The sequence below is a fragment of the Canis lupus genome, chromosome X (assembly GCF_048164855.1).
Source record: "Canis lupus baileyi chromosome X, mCanLup2.hap1, whole genome shotgun sequence".
Lineage (NCBI taxonomy): Eukaryota > Metazoa > Chordata > Mammalia > Carnivora > Canidae > Canis > Canis lupus.
Genome location: NC_132876.1, coordinates 73,075,026 through 73,095,032, shown reverse-complemented (window position 1 = coordinate 73,095,032; position 20,007 = coordinate 73,075,026). Strand labels below are relative to the sequence as shown.

At 39.9% G+C, this 20,007-nt stretch overlaps 1 long non-coding RNA gene across 1 annotated transcript in view; it reads right to left on the bottom strand.

The window, feature by feature from the left end:
• Positions 1 to 14,045: 14,045 nt before the first annotated feature.
• The window catches only part of LOC140627937 (uncharacterized), a 72,772-nt gene continuing 66,810 nt past the window's right edge, over positions 14,046 to 20,007 (bottom strand). Inside the window, exons 2-3 of the long non-coding RNA XR_012026422.1 lie at positions 15,079 to 15,172; positions 14,046 to 14,787 (exon numbers count right to left, since the gene is read on the bottom strand). This is a non-coding gene — a long non-coding RNA (uncharacterized lncRNA). The remainder of the gene's footprint in view (positions 14,788 to 15,078; positions 15,173 to 20,007) is intronic.

The following is a 20,007-nucleotide window of genomic DNA, read 5'->3' as shown; positions in this document are numbered from 1 at the left end:
GTGATTGAGTTCTAGTTTCAAATTATTGTGGTCTGAAAATATGCATGGGACAATCCAAATATTTTAGTATCAGTTGAAACCTGATTTGTGACCCACTATCTGGTCTATTTTGGAGAAAGTTCCATGTGTACATGAGAAGAATGTGTATCCAGCTGCATTCTGATGGAAAGTTCTGCATATATCCGTGGAATCCATCTGGTCCAGTGTATCATTTAAGGGCCTTGGTTTTTTTTAGATGATGTTGAGCTTGGAAGATCTGTTATATGCAGAAAGTGCCACGTTGAAGTCTCCTACTATTAGTGTATTATTATCTAAGTATGTCTTTACTTTGGTTATTAATTGATTGATATATTTGACAGCTCCCACATTAGGGGCATAAATATTCATGACTGTTAGGTCTTATTGTTAGATAGACGCTTTAATTATGATATAGTGTCCTTCTTCATCTCTTATTACAGTCTTTGGGATAAACTTCAATTTATCTGATATGAGGATTGCCACACCTGCTTTCTTTTGATGACCATTTTTATGTTAAATGGTTCTCCAAACTTTCATTTTCAGGCTGGAGGAGTCCTTAGATCTAAAATGAGTCTCTTGTAGACAGCATATAGATGGGTCTTGCTCTTTTATCCAGTCTGAATCCCAACATCTTTTGATGGGATCATTTAGCCCATTCATGTTCAGAATTACTATTGAAAGATATGAATTTAGTGTCATCATGATACCTATTCACTCCCTGTTTTGGTGGATTATTTCGTGTTGCCTTGTCTTTCTTTTACAGAGTCCTCTGTAATATTCCTTGCAGAGCTGTTTGGGTGGTCACCTATTCTTTCGGTTTCTGGCTTCTTGGTAACTCTTTATCTCTCCTATTCTGAATGACAGCCTTGCTGGATAAAGTATTCTTGGCTGCATGTTCTTCCCATTTAGGACCATGAATATATAATGACAGTCCTTTCTGGCCTGCCAGGTCTCTGTTGAGAAGGCTGCTGTTAATCTGATATTTCTTCCCGTATAAGTTAAGAATCTCTTGTTTCTCACTGTTTTAGGGATTTTCCTTTATCTTTGTAGTTTGCAAGTGTCACTATTAAATGTCAAGGTGTTGAACAGTTTTTATTGATTTTTGGGTAGGACATCTCTATCCATTATCTTAATGCCTGTTTTTTCCCCATATTAGGGAAGTTCTAAGCTATGATTTGTTCAAATATACTTTCAAGCCTTCTGTCTCTTTCAACCTCTTCTGGAACCCCAATTATATGTAGATTCTTTCTTCTCAGGGTATCATTTATTTCCCTAAGCCTTTCCTCAAGGTCCCTTAAATGTTTTATCTTCTTCTCAGCTTCCTTCCTTACCATGACCTTGTCTTGTATGTCACTTGCTCCTTTTTCCACCTCATTAACCCTAGCAGTTAGGATCTCCAGTTTGATTACATCTCATTTAATTTATTTTTAATTTTAGCCTGATTACATTTCAATTCTGCGCTAACAAGGCCTCTAGAGTCCTTTATGTCTTTTTCCAGAGGCCCCAGTTGCTTTATTATTGTGCTTCTGAATTGACTTTCTGACATTGAATTGTAATCCATATTTTGTAACTCTGTGGCAGAGAGTACTGTTTCTGCTTCTTTCTTTTGTGGTGAATTCTTCCTTCCATCCATTTTGTTCAGTGTAAAGTGGCTACATGAGCGAGTTGAGTCAAAAATATCAACCAGGACCCAAGCAAAATCCATCCTAGATGATTCTGATGAGGTCAGAGACTAGAAAATGAAAAAGATCAGAACAAATAAATTTAAAAAAAGAACCACTAAGGTAAAAAACAAATTTTAAAGCAAAGTGTTAAAATATAAATGGACAAAAACCCCGAAGAAGAAGAAAAAAAAGAAAAAAGAAAGAGGAAAGAGAGAGAAAAAAAAGAGGGGCCTAGGAGATGGTGTTGGTGAAGAAGTTGTAGTGGAGAGAGAATGTTGTTTACCTGAGCAGTCCTAGTGGATGATCCTCTTGTTTCTGAGTCTAATTTGTCCTGTATGTTAGGAGATGCTCAATCCCAAATTTATATAAACTAGCAATACTTATAGAAAGCCTCAACATTGGGCAGCCCCAATGGCTGAATGGTTTAGCGCTGCCTTCAGCCAAGGGTGTGATCCTGGAGATCCAGGATCGAGTCCCACATCAGGTTCCCTGCATGGAGCCTTCTTCTCCCTCTGCCTGTGTTTCTGCCTCTCTCTCTCTCTCTCTCTCTCTCTCTCTCTCTGTCTCTCCGTATGTCTGTCATGAATAAATAAATAAAATCTTTTAAAAAAAAGAAAGCCTCAACATTGACCACCAAAACATATACAAGATAAAAGAGTCAGGCAGAGTGGGAAGGAAAAGAATATAGTCTCACAGAATGAACCAGCATGGTATTCCACTTGTTTCTGGGTGTATGCTGGTCATGTTTTAGAAGGTATTACCTTCTGCCATTGAAGAACAAAACAAGGTAGAGGAAACCAAGAACACAAAACAAAAACCCATATCTCGTATATCTCACAAATTTAAATTGAATACGTTGTCAGAAATCCAGAAGTGAAAAATATATTTAAGACATGTAATTGTAAAAATATGAAAGTCAAAAAGGAAAAAACTTAAAAATGAAGAGCTGGTAAAATACTGTAATTAAGGCAGGAAAAGAAAATATATTGGAAAATTTTAGTCTGATATAAAAATGAGATGTAATGGATAAAGGAAAAAAAATTTAAGAGGGACCCACTAGTTCTATATACTATTTTCCCTCGATTTTCCCTTGGTCCTGGAGCTTTCCAGATCTACTTGGTCAAGTACTTGCTCTTCCTTTGTTCTTCCAGCTGGTCTACTGGCAGAGGGGTCTGCTGTGCTGATTCTCAGGTGTATCTGTGCCAGAGTGGAGATGCCTTGCCCCCTGCAGGGTCCCTGGCTCAGCTTGAGCTATTTATCCTGTGAGGTCTTTGTTTCCTGGTGGCCCCTCCCTTCCAAGGCACAAAGTTAAACAGGGAGGAAAAACATCAATGGCAGCAGCCAGATTTTCAGCTCTGGAGTCAGCTCTCCACTAGTAACTAATGCAGTCTCCCAGGCCACACTGGCTTAGATGGTCTTGGGGCCGGCACATGTGCACTAATCTGCACAGCTTGTGGGGCTTCCAGTAACAGTTGAGTTCTTGTTGTCTTGTGCTGTCCTCACAGGAGAGTCTGTCCCAGGGGGAACGCAAGATTGCTGGCTTTGTGTGCTTGGGCACCCTGCCATCCAAGGCTCTGTGCTGCTGGAACCATTCTCCCGGGGGCTGAGGCTCCCATAGGTAATGGACACAGCCACCTCTGTCCTGAGCTGGCCCACCTAACCTACTGGCTTCTCCCAGATGTCATGAGGGCTGCACATTCCAACCCTTTAACAAGATCTGTCCACGGTTTGTGGTGTGCTTTACCCTGGGTGCACCTCCTCTAATAGTGACTGGGAATCTGGAGGCTTCACTGCCCCTCCTGAGATGTTGTCAGATTTCCCTGCTAAGCACTTTTCCATCTGGGAAAAATCTGGTGCAGATTTTTAAAGTTCCTGCTTCTCCAGGGCTGGGCTTTCCTCTCCTGAAGGCTCTCACTGCTCCGCTTTAGCCAGGCTCCATGCGGTGACCCTCCCCACTTTATTCTTTTTATGTATTTTTTTCCCACCCTCCTACCTTGCTAGAAGCAAAAACTCTTCTCTCTGTAGCATTCCAGCTGTTGTCTCTTTATTTTTTTTTTTTTTTTTTTTTTTTTCTTTTTTAAAGATTTTATTTATTCATGATAGACACAGAGAGATAGAGAGAGAGAGAGGCAGAGAGAGAAGCAGGCTCCATGCCAGGAACCCGATGTGGGACTCGATCCGGGGACTCCAGGACCACGCCCTGGGCCAAAGGCAGGCGCCAAACCGCTGAGCCACCCAGGGGTTCCCGCTGTTGTCTCTTTAAATCTCATGTTGAATTTGTAGGTGTTTAGGATGTTTTGAAAGTTATCTAGGTAAGTTGGTGGGACCAGGTGAGTTGAGGACCCCTACTCTTCTGCCATCTTGCCCCTTCTCCTGTTATCTCTTTTGGTTGGAACATTTAGCCCATTTAAATTCAGAGTGATTACTGGAACATGAATTTAGTGCCTTTGTGTTATTTGTAAGGTTAGTGTTTCTGGTAATGTTCTCTGTTCTCTTCTCCTCTTTGTTGCTTTTCCTCTTGTTTTTTCCTCCCTACTCAAAGAATGTCATTCAATATTTCTTGCAGGGATGGTTTATTGGTAAAAAACTCCTTTAGTTTTTGTCTGTCTAGGAAGCTCTTTATCTCTCTTTCCATTCTGAATGACAGCCTTGCTGGATAAAGTATTCTTGGCTGCATATTTTTCCCATTGAGCATGATGACTATACCTTGCCACTCTCTTCTGGCCTGCCAGGTTTCTGGGGATGGATCTACTACTGGGAACCTAATATGTCTTCCCTTGTATGTTAAGGAGAATTTTTCCCTTGCTGCTTTCAGAAATCTTTCCTTGTCTGTGTATTTTGTGAATTTATTTATACATGCCTTGGTGATGGATGGTTTTTATTTAATTTAATGAGAGTTCTCTATGTTTCTTGAATTTTTATGTCTGTGTCCTTCTCAGATTAGGAAAGTTCTCAGCTATCATTTGTTCAAATAAACCATCTGGCCCTTTTTCTCTCACTTAATCTTCTGGGGCTCTTATGATATGAATGGTATTATGCTTTAAGGAGTCACTGAGTTCAATATATCTACACTCATAATCCAATACCTTTCTTTCCCTATTTTTTCCACATTTATTATTTGCTATTATTTTATCTTCTATATTACTAATTTGTTCCTCTGTTTCATCCATCTTCATTGTCATTGCATCCATTTATTTTTTCATTTCAGTTATAGCAATTTTTATTGCAGCCTGACTAGTTTTTAGCTCTTTTATCTCTACTGTCTTCTATGCTTTATTCAAGCCCAGTTAGTTTCCTTATTATTATTGTTTTAAATTCTGGTTCAGATATATTACTTGTATTTATATTGATTAAATCCCTGGCCATGACTTCTTCCTGTTCTTTTTTTGGAGTAAATTCCTCCATCTTGTCATTTTGTCTGGGTTACTGTATTTTTTATATCATTATTAGGAAAACCTGTTGTATTTTTGTTTCTGAGAGTAATGACTTTATTAAGGAGAGGTCCAAAGAAAGAAAAGAAAAAAGAAGCTTATTTTTCAGGTGTGTTTTGGTTTGCTTGTTAAAAAAAGATAGATCCAGGGATGCCTGGTTGTCTCAGCAGTTGAGCACCTGCCTTCGGCTCAGGATGTGATCCAGGATTCCCAGGATGGAGTCCTACACTGGGATCCCAGCATGGAACCTGTTTCTCCTCCCTCTGCCTGTGTCTCTGCCTCTCTGTGTCTTTCACGAATAAATAAATAAATAATCTTTTAAAAATCCAAAAAAAGGAAGTTATATCCCATTTCTCATAGAGCTGAAGCTTTGAAGCACTCTATGATCAGTAGACTTGGTGTTTGCATGGGGTTTGTGCTGGTCTCCTGGGGGTTGGACATGCTGCTCTGATTCTGATTCTGAATTCACATTAGTGGAGATGCACCTGCAGTGTGCAGGGGGACGGGCTTGGTAAACAGCTTGTATCTCCACTGTATGGCGCTATTTTGCTCACTGGAGTCAGTCAGTATCCTGCTCTCTGGTACCTGGAGATTGGAGTTCATGACTGTCCGTCTTCAGGAAGCCCTCATAGAAGAGCAAATAATCACCTCTCTTGTGTCTTTGGCTTCCACCAGATCCCTGCCTTCAAGTTGCCTGCATCCGAGCTGTCTGCCTGCCAAGCAACACAGTACTCCTGTGTTTCATCTCAGAGACACAACAGCATTTCAAAACTTCGTATGTTAGAGATCCACGTGGCTGGACCCATGCTGATCCTCTGAGGGACTATTTCACTGCACTGTGGCCAGTGCCAGTTTGTCCCAGAAATCAGTTGTGTGACTTTGCAGTGGTTTGGAGCTTATGGCAAACTCAGCAAAAAGCTGGGAGCAAGGCTTGCTGTCCTCAGCCAGTGTCTTTATTTTCGTGCTAGGGAACATGGCAGCACATTGGCACCACTAGTTCTTTTGTCCTGGGAGAGGCCATGCCACCACTCCCAAATGAACTACAAACAGGGGAACTGTTTCTCCCTGTGAAACCTAGGGGATCTGCAAACCATAGATGAGTGTAAATTTAGATAGGTTGAGAAGGGAAGTCTCCCAGAGAAAGTGAGATTTGAGTACACAACAGAAGTAGGTGAGAGTAGTCCAATTGAATATATGAAGAGGGAATGGCAAATGTGAAGATCATAGTGTATCTGAGTAGTTCAAAAAACAACAAAGAAGTCAGAGCAGCTGGAGTGAGCAAAGTGAATGGTAGTGGGAGATAAGACCAGAAAGGTAGTAGAGGAGATCATAAGTGGCCTTGTAGATCATTGCAATTAATTCTCAATGTTGTTATTGCTGCTGCTCTTTAAACCACCTCTGGCTTCCACCACCCAATTCTGGTGCCTTTTTAAGCTGCCTTAGTTCTCTTTTTAAGGGTCCTGATTCAGTCATTTCCCTCCTGGGCCAATTAGGGCTACGTTTGCTGCTCTGTTCTCCTAAACTGTTCTTGAACTTTCTCTCCATTCTGATTCTCCCAGGAAATGCTACAAAGCAAGACCCCTTGCATCACAGAAGCTCCAACATCTAGCCCAGTGTTAAAATGTATGACTGAGATGAGGTGTTTAGCTAAAGTTTGTTGAAGGAAGTGATTTTGCTACCTCAAAGCTGTAAGGTTACAGTGCCCTAAAAATGATATGTGATGCTTTACAGTGCAGGTCATTGTGCTTCCCTGACAAGAAGAGTCACAAATTCAGAAATTATTCCAATAGAAAGAAAAGAAATTATTCCAACAGGAAGAACATTCAGCCCAATTATCTTTTAAGCTACTATCTACTATATTTCTGTTAGGTGCCAAGCATGATGCTAAGTAATCTGAGTTAGCCTTTACTACAACTACTTGTACAGATAAGAAAACTGAGACCCAAACAGTGGGAAAGGATTTGTGAAACATCACACAGTGAATCAGTGGCAAGGTACTGGGTATTGATGCTTTGGTCCCAGAGCAGTGGGAATGGACTTCACTCTCTTGCCAGCTCAGTATCAACTCCCATGCCCAATAGCACACTTCACTTAAGATGGTCTCAGATGTAAAGTATGGAGCCTGGAACCATTATCTAAAATCAACTAAAGCTTACTGATTCAAAAAACAGAAGACAGTCTGATTTAGAGACAGATATTCTTGGAACTAAATCCTAGCTCTTTCACTTATAGTCATGTGAACTTGAGGAATCTCTCCTACTCTCCATTTTTCTCTCTGTGAAACAGGATTATAATATCTATCTTGGGTAGAAGCAGTAGGTTGTGAGAATTAAATGAGATAAAGTATATGATTTAACAACATGTCTGGCACATCGTTTAAATATTCAACGAATGACAGTTTTCTTAACTATCAGCCTTTGATTGTCCCAACTTCACTCCTGTTGAGGCTGATGGCCCTTGATAATTTCATGTTTCATTCTCTACTCATGTTTAGTCTTTCCAGCTTGCCCATAAGTAGCAAACATGTCTTGATGACACCAGCCCAACTCCAGGTTATCATCAAGTCTTCATGGTGTCAAGTCTTCATATTATTCTCCCATTCCAGGAACCTTTGATAGTTAGGTACACATATATGTACACACATACACAGAGATCTGGACATGAATAAGTCTGAGACAAATGAGTGGCTTGCAAGGGATAGGTTTAGAAAGATTTTAGACACCCCCCCAAAGGCTTATAATTATATGCATTATCTTTTCAAAGCCACCCCAAATACACATACCATATATAAAATCAATACACTTGCCCAAAAAAATGCCTCCCCTAATTCCTCTTTATATGAAGATACTGGGACCATCACCATTCAGGGAAGAATGGGCAAGGCTTAAAGCTTACTATCTCTTTTCCCCCTCTTTCAACTACAACTGGCACCCTGACACTATCCACTGACTAACATTGTCCCTGACTGGCAGTTTCTAAGTAAACTCAGAGATTTAGTTTCAGAGGAGCTCATACAGGAAGCTATTGGCCTGTTCTGCAATAACCAGGGCAAAAGGAGCAGCTCTGGATGTGAGCAGAGTATATAAGGAAGATTTAGGCCATGGTCTCACCAGGACCAATGTTTCTAGGGATTAAGTCAGGAAAAAAGGAGTTACCATGGATCCTATATATGTATATCCCATGTTTGGGTGTCAGTTATGAAAGGGATGGGGCACTGATGGGCATGAAATTTTGGGAAAGCAATTCATCTGGACTTGAGAGCTGAAGATTGGATTTGTAATGGTGGTACAAAGCTTTCAAGCTTTCAAGTATAGACAGACTGATCCTAGGAGAAAAGCATATTTCTGAGCTTCCTCTCAGAAGGAAGCTCATATTTTTGACACTTGGTGTACCTTCTTGCCTTAGACTACACTCCCATTCTTGGAATTTATCACATAGCTAATTGGTCAGACATTAACTGGAAAGTTATATCAAATTCTGGGCCTCACATTTTCATGGGGAAACAACAAATCAGAAACTTGTTCAGAGAAGAGTGAACAGACTAAAGAGGTAGATCCCAAGACTCTTGAGTGACAATTGAAGAAAATAGGGATGTTTTGCTGAAACAAGAAAATAATCATGAGGATATGGTGTCTGGAAGGTTTCTGAAGGGCTTCTCATGAAGTAAAGAGAATATCTAGAGTCTGGGGAGTCCAGGGGATAGAACAAAGACCTACGGATGGAATCCACAGGGAGAAAAAATTCAATTCAATGCAAATAATAATCTCTCATGATACTCCATGGAAAAAATAAATCATGTTCATGGGTAAAGATTTCTCCTTCACTGTAAGGTTTGTTTTTTTTTGTTTTTTTTTTTTGTAAGTTTTTGAGTAAGGGATAGTAGCATGCATTTTCAGGCATCCAGCAACCCAGAGATTCTGTTAGATTTCTGTAAGCACAAGGCTATTAAGAGATGGATCCAGGGCTCAGAATCCATGAATCTTGATGTCTATTTTTGTACTTTTGATCTCAGATCCTGCCTCTTGACCATGGTGGGAATACAGCCCTGCCTCAAGCTTTGGGAAATGTAGTAATAGTGACTAAGGATGGTTTTGTTTTCATTTACCCAAATCTCATTCTCCTAACTGAGAAACATCTGCTACTGCCATCTCCATGTTGTCACTGCTGCAGGGCTCCTAGAAATATTCAAAGGAAGGGGTCCTGGGAGGATGAATTTTCAGGATTTCTTTTGGGCCCTGTGTCTGCCTTCTCTTCAGCCTGCCTGATTTCCTTTCAACAGTAGCCACTACAGAATGTGTGTGTGTGTGTTTGGGGTTGCTTTGGTGGTGAAAGGCAGTAATTTCCCTGGTGTGAGCAGGCCTGGAGGCAAGCTGAGAACTGACATTGTTTCTCAGAGAAGACTTCCCTCATGTGCACCCACTGCTTAAGGAGCTTCAGTTTCCACTCATTTTATTCAACATTTAATTTTCTTGATCTTGACAGGAAAGAAAAATAGGAGGAGAAGGATAAAAAGAAAAGAAAAGAACAACATAGAAAGGGCTCAATGGGAGGGGTGGTGGGGCACTAAAACCACTGCTATGTAACCAGCCAACAGTGATACTGCATGTTTATGGGCTTTGGTTGCCATGGAGATGGTTATGTAACTCCAACTGGTGGTGAAATTTCATACTGCTTGTGGTGGCGAGCGATATTTCAGTCACTTAGGACTACTTTTAAAGCGAACAAATAAAGTAGCTGAGGGGCCCTTTGTCTTGCAAGCTACAGCCTGCACCAAGTTTCAGTCTCACACACCAGTCATTTTCCAGTTTTTTGTGTGTAGCAAAATGTTCCCAATTATTATCTGAGTAGAGCTGGGCACTTAGTCCTCTCCTTGGCCCAAAATGGCTAGGCATGAGGCTCAAAGCAAAAAATTAAAAAAAAAAGAAAAATAAAAGGCCCTCTTTTGGTGTGGAAAGTCTGTGTGGAAAATTTCAGCTTAGGAAGCTTGTTTAATTTTGTTTTGTTTTGTTTGAAAAGTTGAGTTTAAAAGAAGGCATGAGTTTACTAGTACGGAGTCCAAAAGCTAAGTATGTTCTCTCTCAATTTCTCTCTCAAATTCTCTCTCTCTCTCTCTCTCTCTCTCTCTCTCACACACATACACACACACACACATACACATACACACACACATATACAGACACTGTACACATGCACACATATATGCATATACTTAAACTCACATGCATGGTCATATATAATCTTATCCTTCCTTCCAAACATTTACATTCATGTTCATTCTCATCTAGATTCACACTCACATATGCTCTACTGAAAATGTACACGTTAGATTGCATATACAGTTTATTTACACAAAAATACATATTTGCTTAAACATACACATCCACTCATATATATATGACTTTGGCTTGTTCATGCATAATTCACTGATATTTTGTGTATTTCATCCCCACATACACATGAAATTTTACATAATTACATAGTAGGCTGAACCATATGTAATTGTTAATGTTAAAGCATAATGAAAATATAAAAGAAGGAATTTCATATTGCCTTACCTATACATTTACATATACATATATATATGCTATCATTCACATTCATTCTCTGATAAACTCAAAGAATTTCATAAGCTCAAAAATGTTCATATTTCCTCACTCACAATGTCTTTCATGTGTTTCCAATCAGACATATTAGCTATCACACAAATACCCATACACATTGATTTTTCAACTATTCTCTCACACATATCCCCTCACACATTTCTTATCCCTTCCTCTACTTTCTCACACCCAATCACACACATTCAGTTACACACGCTGACATGATGATAGTCTCTCACTCATGCACACTGTATCACTTACTCATCCATACGTACTCACTGTGGAGGTGGACCTAGACCCAGCATTTTACAACATGTGAACTGTTGGTTTTCTAAACATGATCTCCCTGGGTCCTCAGAAACCACCCTCAGAAAGGAAGTACAAAAGGGACTGTTATCCCTATTAGATTAACTAAAGAACATAGACAAAAGTGGCCCAAGTTCACACAACAAGTAATAAGAAGAGACTTGCACCCAGATTTTTTTTAAGATTTTATTTATTTTTATTTATTTTGTATTTTTTTATAATAATAAATTTATTTTTTATTGGTGTTCAAAGAGAGAGCAAGTGAGAGAGAGAATGAGCAGGGGTGGGAGCTGTAGGGGCAGAGGGAAAAGGACAATCAGACTCCCAGCTGAGCAGGGAGCCCAATGTGGGGCTCCATATCAGAACCCCAGGATCATTACTTGAAGGCAGACACTTAACCAACTGAGCCACCCAGGCACCCTGAACTCAAATGTTTTGATGTCAAATCTGGTGCTATTCCCCTGTGGCATCTATCTGCCATGGCTGGGGTGGATACATTTTGAATGAAAGCTCTCTGCATGAGGTATTAAAACCATAAAATTTCTGCCTCTGTAGATTCATCTAGAATGTAGAAGCTAAGCTTTAGATATTTCTTGCCCCTTTCCTATCTCAACTAGCAATGGGTTAATGGTCATTCCATTTAGCCAGATCAGCATTTTTCTCTCATTTGGTACTGCTTCTGCCTCCTTAGTCCTCAAATCATTTCTTACTCTGCCTTGATGGTCCAGCCAGTAAGCAATGTCAGTCTCCAATTTATGAAACTCCTCTTTCATTATTTATAGTGACAATAGCTTGTCTGTGTTGTGCACAAAGGAGCAAAAGACCCAATACCTGCCCTAAAGCTGAAGCAATTCAGCCATGCTTCTTATACTCCAGCTAAATTGATGGGGAAAGGGGACTTCAGAATCAATTGAGTTTTCAGAACAAAGATTCCTAAAAGGATTCTGAATCAGCGAAGTTCTAGAGTCAAAGATGCCAGGGAATTTCTAATATTAGAAGCTTCTAAGACTAGAAGGTTCTAGATTGGATGCTGGAGCTAGAAGTCTTTGGAGTCCAAGAATTTGGATCTGAGAAGATGTCAGAATAGATAATAGATCCAGAATAGATTTTATGGCAGAGAAAGTGGTTTGGAGAGCTGGACTCATCAGCCAAATTGTGCGAGCTAACTTCCTTTTTCCTCTCCAGATCCACTCTACTCTTCAACATGCTTCCTGTCCCAGGAGGCTGACTTATACCTTAAAAAGCTCCAGTGCTGGGACGCCTGGGTGGCTCACGGATTGAGCATCTGCCTTTGGTTCAGGGCATGATCCTGGGGTCCTGGGATCGAGTCCCACATCAGGCTCCCTGATGGGACCCTGCTTCTCCTTCTGCCTATGTCTCTGCCTCTCTCTGCCTCTCTCTGCATCTCTCATGAATAACTAAATAAATTCTAAAAAAAAAAAAATTAAAAAAAGCTCCAGTGTCCTCTGGCTTCCAGTTAGGTTTGGTCATGGGGAAATCCTGGCAGAAGATTGGAAGGAGGGATAAGAGTAGAGTCAGGGTCTTTGTTCTCCCAGCTCCCTCACTGCAGTGTCCCTTTAAGTTACCTGCCCTTCTTAACTTAAGGTCTGAGCTCCTCTTCTGACAGTCCTTTCCTTAAGAAATTTGCCCTCCTAATTTCAGTAGCTCCCTCCATTAACCCCTTCAAGCTTAAGAGGGATGACAAGCCCCATTGTGAGCACAGTACTAGGCCCTCTGGTTTCCCTATATCCCACTCACACCTTTGTACCCTCTATTAAACCCTCCCTCTAGTCTCCTAATTTTTATGTGCTTACTATTTCCTTTTTGGACCAAAGTGCAAGGGAGATCTGTAGAAAACAGTTCTGTTACAGTCTTTCTGTGCTTCAGACCCAAGTTAGAAGAGAAACCTAGTTTGATTTTCCTAGGATGGCCAGGGTACCCTGAAAAACCTTGCCCTTGTTACCCTGGGGACCCCCTCACAGTGCACCCTTGGGCAGTACTCAAGATGCTTGTCTAAGTGCCTTTCTAAGCAATGAGCTCATTTCAAGGGTGCAGAGCCCCAGACATTGTACAAGTCCTTTCTATTATTTTAACATGTTTCTTACTTCATGTCTTCTATGAACAGAGCCTAAGGCATGAATCCCAAACTGGAAGGAGATACATTTTTTTCTCTACTGGCCCTGGGAAGGGCCCAGAAAAAAGCATTGATGACACTTTACAGAGCTGCTTGAGGGAAGCAAGATGCTAAGGGATTCAAACATGGGACATGGAGTAGAAACAAAGGAGACTTTTGTACTCCAACAGCCAACATTTCCATCAGAGCTGCTTGAACCTACCCATGTAGGTTGGTTTTGCCTTTGGTCTCAGAAAGGCAAAAAAAAAAGCCCAGAGAAGGCACGAGATTTATTTGACAAATTTGACACTGCAAGTCAAGACTGGAATCAGATGCAGACTCAGGAACCCTCAGGTTCCTATCACTGGCAATATCATTTCCAAGTTGAATTTATACCTTCTAACTCCTCTTTCTCTCATTCTTATCCTTAGAGGCAGGGGTTGTGGTCAGGAAAGCCATTTTTTTAGCCTCATTCACTACCTAAAAACACATACATGTTCCTGGATTTTTTTTTTCTGTGAAATATTGGGAAGAGTTGTCTTAGCTATACCTGGGCCTTTTTCTTCTTCACTATTCCCAGGTACCCCATTTTCCTTACTACCATAAACTGTAAGAACCTCCATTTAGATGGGGACCTCAAGACTAGAGCAGAAGTTTTCATGTTGTATTCCCCCAAGGTTCTTCAGGAGCTACCATGTGGGTATGAAGGTTAGTATAAGCAGGTAGGATTCCAAGACAGAATTCTCCTCTTTTAGCCACTGTTGTCCCTGCCACCCATGCCATCCCTGTCCACAAGAGCAACTCTCCTGCTTTCCTGTTTTACATATCAGGCTTTGGTTCAATATTGCATTTGAAAAAAGAAAGTAATTTCTGCTTAAAATAATTAGAAAATTACTGATTTATTTAAACTCCTTTATCACATAGATGGAAAAAAATAAATAAATATCACATAGATGGTAAATAGTCTCACAGAGAAAAAAATAATTTGTTCATGATCAGACAGTAAATCTGTCAGTAGCACACTCAACTCAATTATCATTTAGCATCAATCTCACAGCCTTCTCTGCCAGCAGCCCCAAGGTGAATAGGGGCAGGAGGAAACACAATAGTCCTAGAGGATATAGCTATAAAAGGGGAGTTACTAAAAAATACTAATTAAAAAATTAAAAATTAAAAGGGAACTACTATCTGGGTGCTCTTGGTACCTGTAGAGAGGAGATCTCTCCCCCTGCACACAGGTGGTTTTTTGGTATACCTAGGACTAGATTGTGCAAAACTACTATCTCTGGCTGAGCAACCTATCCCTCTGCATCCAAGTTCCTTAGTCCACTAAAAATGTTTCCACCCAATCAAATAGTGAAACATAAACTTCAATCATCCTAGCTGATTACAGAGTCACAGGTAGAGAAGGAGTGATGATTGTCTTCCAGGCCAGAGGAGTTTGGCTGCTACAGTAGCAAAGTGGTGACAGTAGCTGTGTTTGGGACAAAGTACATTTGAGAAATTCTTACATATCATGCTCTTTTGCCAAAGAATTACAGTGTTGGTCTCTTCATAGGCCTAAGTCATTGAACACAAATGTGAAGGGGAAAAGTTGCAGCAGTGGGTAGTTGCAGCCTTTAGGATGGCTCTGACTTCTGCTTCTCTGGACAGGCCTTAAAGAGAAAAAAAAATGAGAGTTTTGAGTTGGTGTTTTCTCCAGTCAAGCCAAGTCTAATTTTACTAGACATCTGATATAGCAGTTAGAAGCAAAGACTCTTTAAATTAGACTTTTTTGGTTCAAACTCTGGCTCTATCTCTAGCTGGGAAAATTATTGAACCTTCTTACACCTCAGTTGTTCTGGGTAGTTGTCTGGATTAAATGAGATGGTGCATGTAAAACACTTGGCTCAATGTCTGTGGCTATAGTAAGCTAACTTTGTGTAAGAATTAGCTATCATAATTACCATTTTCCAGCTCTTGAAACCAACCTAGAGTCTTGCAGGCCAGGATCCAGACAGGTTATGACTCTTCAGAAAGTAGATGCCACAGAAATCATTTCTGGTAGGAAGTAAAAGACAAAAATAAGGAAATTACTTATCCTATCCCTGTCCCATGGTAGATATCTTATTCTTACATCAAAGTTATATCATTGAACTCTCAAAATAGCTTTGCAAGCTATTTATTATATCTCCCTTTTTTTCATATGTGTAAACTGTGGCTGAAAGAAGTTTAATGATTTGCAAATGTTTTCACGGAATCAGGAGTCAAACTCATCTGTGCACTGAGTACATGCATGTTATTTCCCCTTATAGCCAGGCAGAGCTGATGGGGAACTCAGCAGAATTGTCATTGAAAATTTGAAGGCAATGAATTAGAAGTAGTGCCATTTTGACTGTGCCTTAAACAAACTGGAAAAACCTTAAAACAGAAGGTAGACGTTAGGAATCCCTTGCATCCTGATTTAGCATCTCAACTGTTCTGGCCTGCTCCCAATGGAATCTGATGACCATGTTCATTTTCTTTTTCTTTGTCTTTTGCATGTTCAGGATGGAATACTCTGGGTAAGTCTTTTATTTATGACCTCTCTGAAGAGTGCTTGTATGCAGTGGGCTCAGGACAGTCTCAAGTGCCAGAGGCAATTCTTCCGAAGCTTCACTGGGCAATTGAACACCACACAAAAAAAAAAAAACCCAAAACAGTGACCAAGGTAGAGTCATAAAAATGTTGGTGAATATGATCTGAAACCATCAGAACTAGGGTAGTGGCAGAATAAAATTCACAGCTCCTCTATCCCTTGCCCATTCTAACCTGAAGCACTACTTCTAGGGCATAGGAAAACCCAGGGCTAGCTATAAAGCTTTGCCTGTAACTTAAATATGTATTCTGCTTCTAAGAGTGAAGACAGGCTCAAGACAAGTAGAAACACTACTCCTTGTGTGACAGTGTCATCTTATGGTCTAGGAGGTGAAATTGTGAACTTAACTGGTACAAGCAATTGTGCAATTGGAAAGCAGTAGTATGGGCTGGGAAAGGGCAGATAGAGACATCGATAATGAAGAAGTTGTCATACAAGCAGGAAAACTTTGGCCAACTCACCAAGGAGTTAAATTAAACTTACAATATGCACCAACACATACACTTAAAACACCGCAAATTGCTACACATTGAGACAGTAAGAAAGAATAACAATTAGGCAAGCAAGGAAAGAATTTCAGCTGGCTGATAAAACGATTGGAACAAACTTCCTTTATCAAACATGACAATAGAAGACTGGGGAAATGTCTAGGTGTGAGTAGAGGGTATTTATGATCTTTAGAAGGGCAAAAGGTCAAGATAAGTAAAGGATTGCACTGGGCTCAAGCTTTATCTCCTTCACCAACTCCTAAGTCCCAAGGGCCTTAGAATGCCTAGCTTGCTGATGGCTTTCAGCAAAAGATATTTATTATTATGCTCATAGGATGAGACAGGCAGGAGTCATGAATATTGGCAGGAAAACAAGGCTAAAGGATTTGTTTGACTAACTCATATAACTTGAAAGGTTTATTGCTGAACTGATTATGTAATGTAGCATTGAAAGAGCAGTATCATTTAAGTAAAGATTTGAAGCCCTTAGGCAGGTTTGGAAAGAAAATTGGGGAAGGACTGAACACATTAATAGGCCATTTAAGAATTGTCTGCTTTTTATATCTAGTTTCAGACTATAAAGCTGGAAGGCAGTGGGACAATGTGAAGGGCACTAATTAGGAGTCACAAGACCTGGGGTCAGGCAATAACTCACACCAGGCAATTCCTTTTCTTTCTCTGTATACATATGTTCTATAACACTAAATGGAGAAGGAGGACCTGAAGTTAGACATGCGAATCACTAAGGACCCTTTCAGATCTGATACCTTAGGCTTCAGAATAACCCTACTTACCACACCCAGGTATTTGACTCCCCCTACAACCTCGAGAGTTTGCCAAAGGACCTAACTGGATTGATCATACAGGTGGGCATTCCTCCTTCAGTCTCTTCTCTCTTGGCCATATCCAGTTTCTTTTGGCCCAGCCCAGGAGTTTTCCACTCTGTCAGTCTGTTGCACTCACACAGGAAACTTTAAAAATGCCGAGGCTCAGGCCCCACCTCAAGAGATTTTAAATTAAAAGCTTCCCTGCTGATTTCCATATACAGCTAGGGTAAAGAATCCCTGGCTTAGACAAACTTTCTGGTGGATTTCATGTAAATAGTCCTAACTTCTTCAATCTTGATTTCTTCTCTTGTTATTATTTTCACATTTGTTCAGTGGCCCTTTGATCACTCACAAACCGAACATTTCTAATGCATTTCTTTATTCGTGGGCTTATTTAACACTGCTTTTTTTTTCTTGAAAATATGTCTCTTAATCACTCCAACCAGGTTCAGATTCATCTTTAGGGCTCTTATTCCTAGGCACTTAGATAATTGACGTTAAATTTGTTTGTATTTATTGATTCATAGCTTACAGAGAATAGATAATAAAATATTTAATTAATGCATGTCATATAAATTCAGATTTTATGCTATTTGGTTTAACTTATGTTCATCTTCAATTATCTACATTCATTCAATTATTAATTAATTCTTCCATATTTACACAGCTTTACAGAAATATAATTTATATAGCTTACTATTTACCCATTTAAAGTGTATAATTCAATTGTATTGGGTATATTCACAGAAATGTGTAACCATCACAACAGTTAATTTTAGAACATTTGCATCATCTCAAAAAAAAAAATCCTGGTATCCTTTGCCTGTTGCTCACTTAGCCCCTATGCCCCCAACCCAAACCCTAACCCTATTCTCTATAGATTAGAGAATCTATAGATTGCCCTATTCTGGAGTTTCATAAGAATGAAATCATACAGTATAAAACCTGTGACTTATTTCTTCTACTTAGCATGTTTTCAGGATATATTCAATCTATAGAGTGTATTATCACTCCTTTCTTTTTATTGTTGATTAATATTCTATTACATAGATACACCACATTTCTTTATCCATTCACCTGTTGATGCACATTTGGGTTGTTTCCTGTACGCTGTTTTGAATAGTGCTACTATTCACAAGTTTCTGTCTGGAACATATATTTCCATTTTTCTTGACTGTATCACTCTAAAAGTGAAATTACTGAGTCATAATGATGTGAAATGTTGGGGCTTGGGGCTGAACAGTCAAAAAATAATTCTTGAAATCTCTTCAGTGCCAAAAAAGATGGTTTTATTAAAGCACAGGGACAGGACCCAAGGACAGAAAGAATAGCAATGGGTTTGTGAGGAGTGACTGGTTATATACTTTCAAGTTGAGAGACTGTTAGGGATAGTGTAAGTCTCTAAGGAATTTGAAGCAAGGTTTCCAGGACCTTGAGGGGCTAGCTGCTGTTAGGTGAAAGTCATTTATGACTGTTTAGTAAAACTTTAGTCATGAGACCCTTCAGATGTATATCAATGTGATATATGTTTGCAGGATGATTGCTAACATATATCTTGGGGGTAGAGATAAAAGAAATTTCCAAAGAAGGACACCTGGGTAGCTCAGCAGTTGAGTGCCTTAAGCTTGGGATGTGACCTCAGTCCAGGGATAGAGTCCCACATAGGGTTCCCTGCGAGGAGCCTGCTTCTTTCTTCCCTGCCTACTTCTTGTTGTGCCCAAGATTGCAAATCCGAGAAACCACCAAGGAGCCGACACAGATGCAAACACAGGAGGGTTTATTTACAAGCTCTAGCTTGGGTCCAAGTATACCCGACACAGCGGAACAGGGACTTGGACCCCAAGGTGGGTTTCAGCTTAGTTTTAAGGGCTGGTCTAGGGGACCTCCAGGAGGGAGGGAGGAATTTCTCAAGTTCTGTTTATATTCTGATATGGGGCTTTCAAGGGCATTGAGCTCTGTTCTTATTCTAATAGGGGGCTTTCTAGGATGTTAAGCTGTAAGCTGTTTTCTTCCTGTAACTGAAGTAAGATAAAGTTCAGCTCTTATTCACAGGGACCTGGGATGGCTGTACTTGTGCTAACGCTGAACTTAAAGTAGAATGGCCTTAATTTTCTCGGCCTCCACACTTCTCTGCCTCTCTCTCTCTCTCTCTCTCTCTCTGTCTACCATGAATAAATAAATAAAGTCTAAAAAAAAGAAATTTCCTAAGAGATTTTTACATGTTAAAGAAGACTTACAGGACCCTGGAGGTCAGGCTAATGTCAAGGTTGCCTTTTGCCTTAAGCAAAGTATTAACATTGAGGCAATTGAGTTACTGGAAGAAGGTCATTGCCTGTCTCAAGTACTTGTCAATGGATATCAGTTATAAGGAAGTTTAATTTTTTTCTATATTTCTTTTACTTTTGCTCTCCACATCAACATGGTATCAGTATGTTTAATCATTTGAGGAACCTCCAGACAGTTTTCCAAAACAAAAATGTAGGAGATTTCTAATTTCTCCATATCCTTGAAAATACTTCTTTTTTTTTTTTTTTTTTTTTTTTTTAAATTTTTTTTTTTAATTTTTATTTATTTATGATAGTCACAGAGAGAGAGAGAGAGGCAGAGACACAGGCAGAGGGAGAAGCAGACTCCATGCACCGGGAGCCTGACGTGGGATTCGATCCCGGGTCTCCAGGATCGCGCCCTGGGCCAAAGGCAGGCGCTAAACCACTGCGCCACCCAGGGATCCCCCTTGAAAATACTTCTTATTCTCTGGGTTTTGATTACTCTATCCATCATAGTGGGTGTGAAGTGGTATCATATTATGGTTTTGATTTTATTTCCAGATAACTAATGATGTTGTTTTCATGTGTTTATTGTTAATTTATATATATTTTTTGAAGAAATGTCTACTGAAGTCTTTTGTTTATTTTTAAATTGGATGATTTATCTTTTTATGTA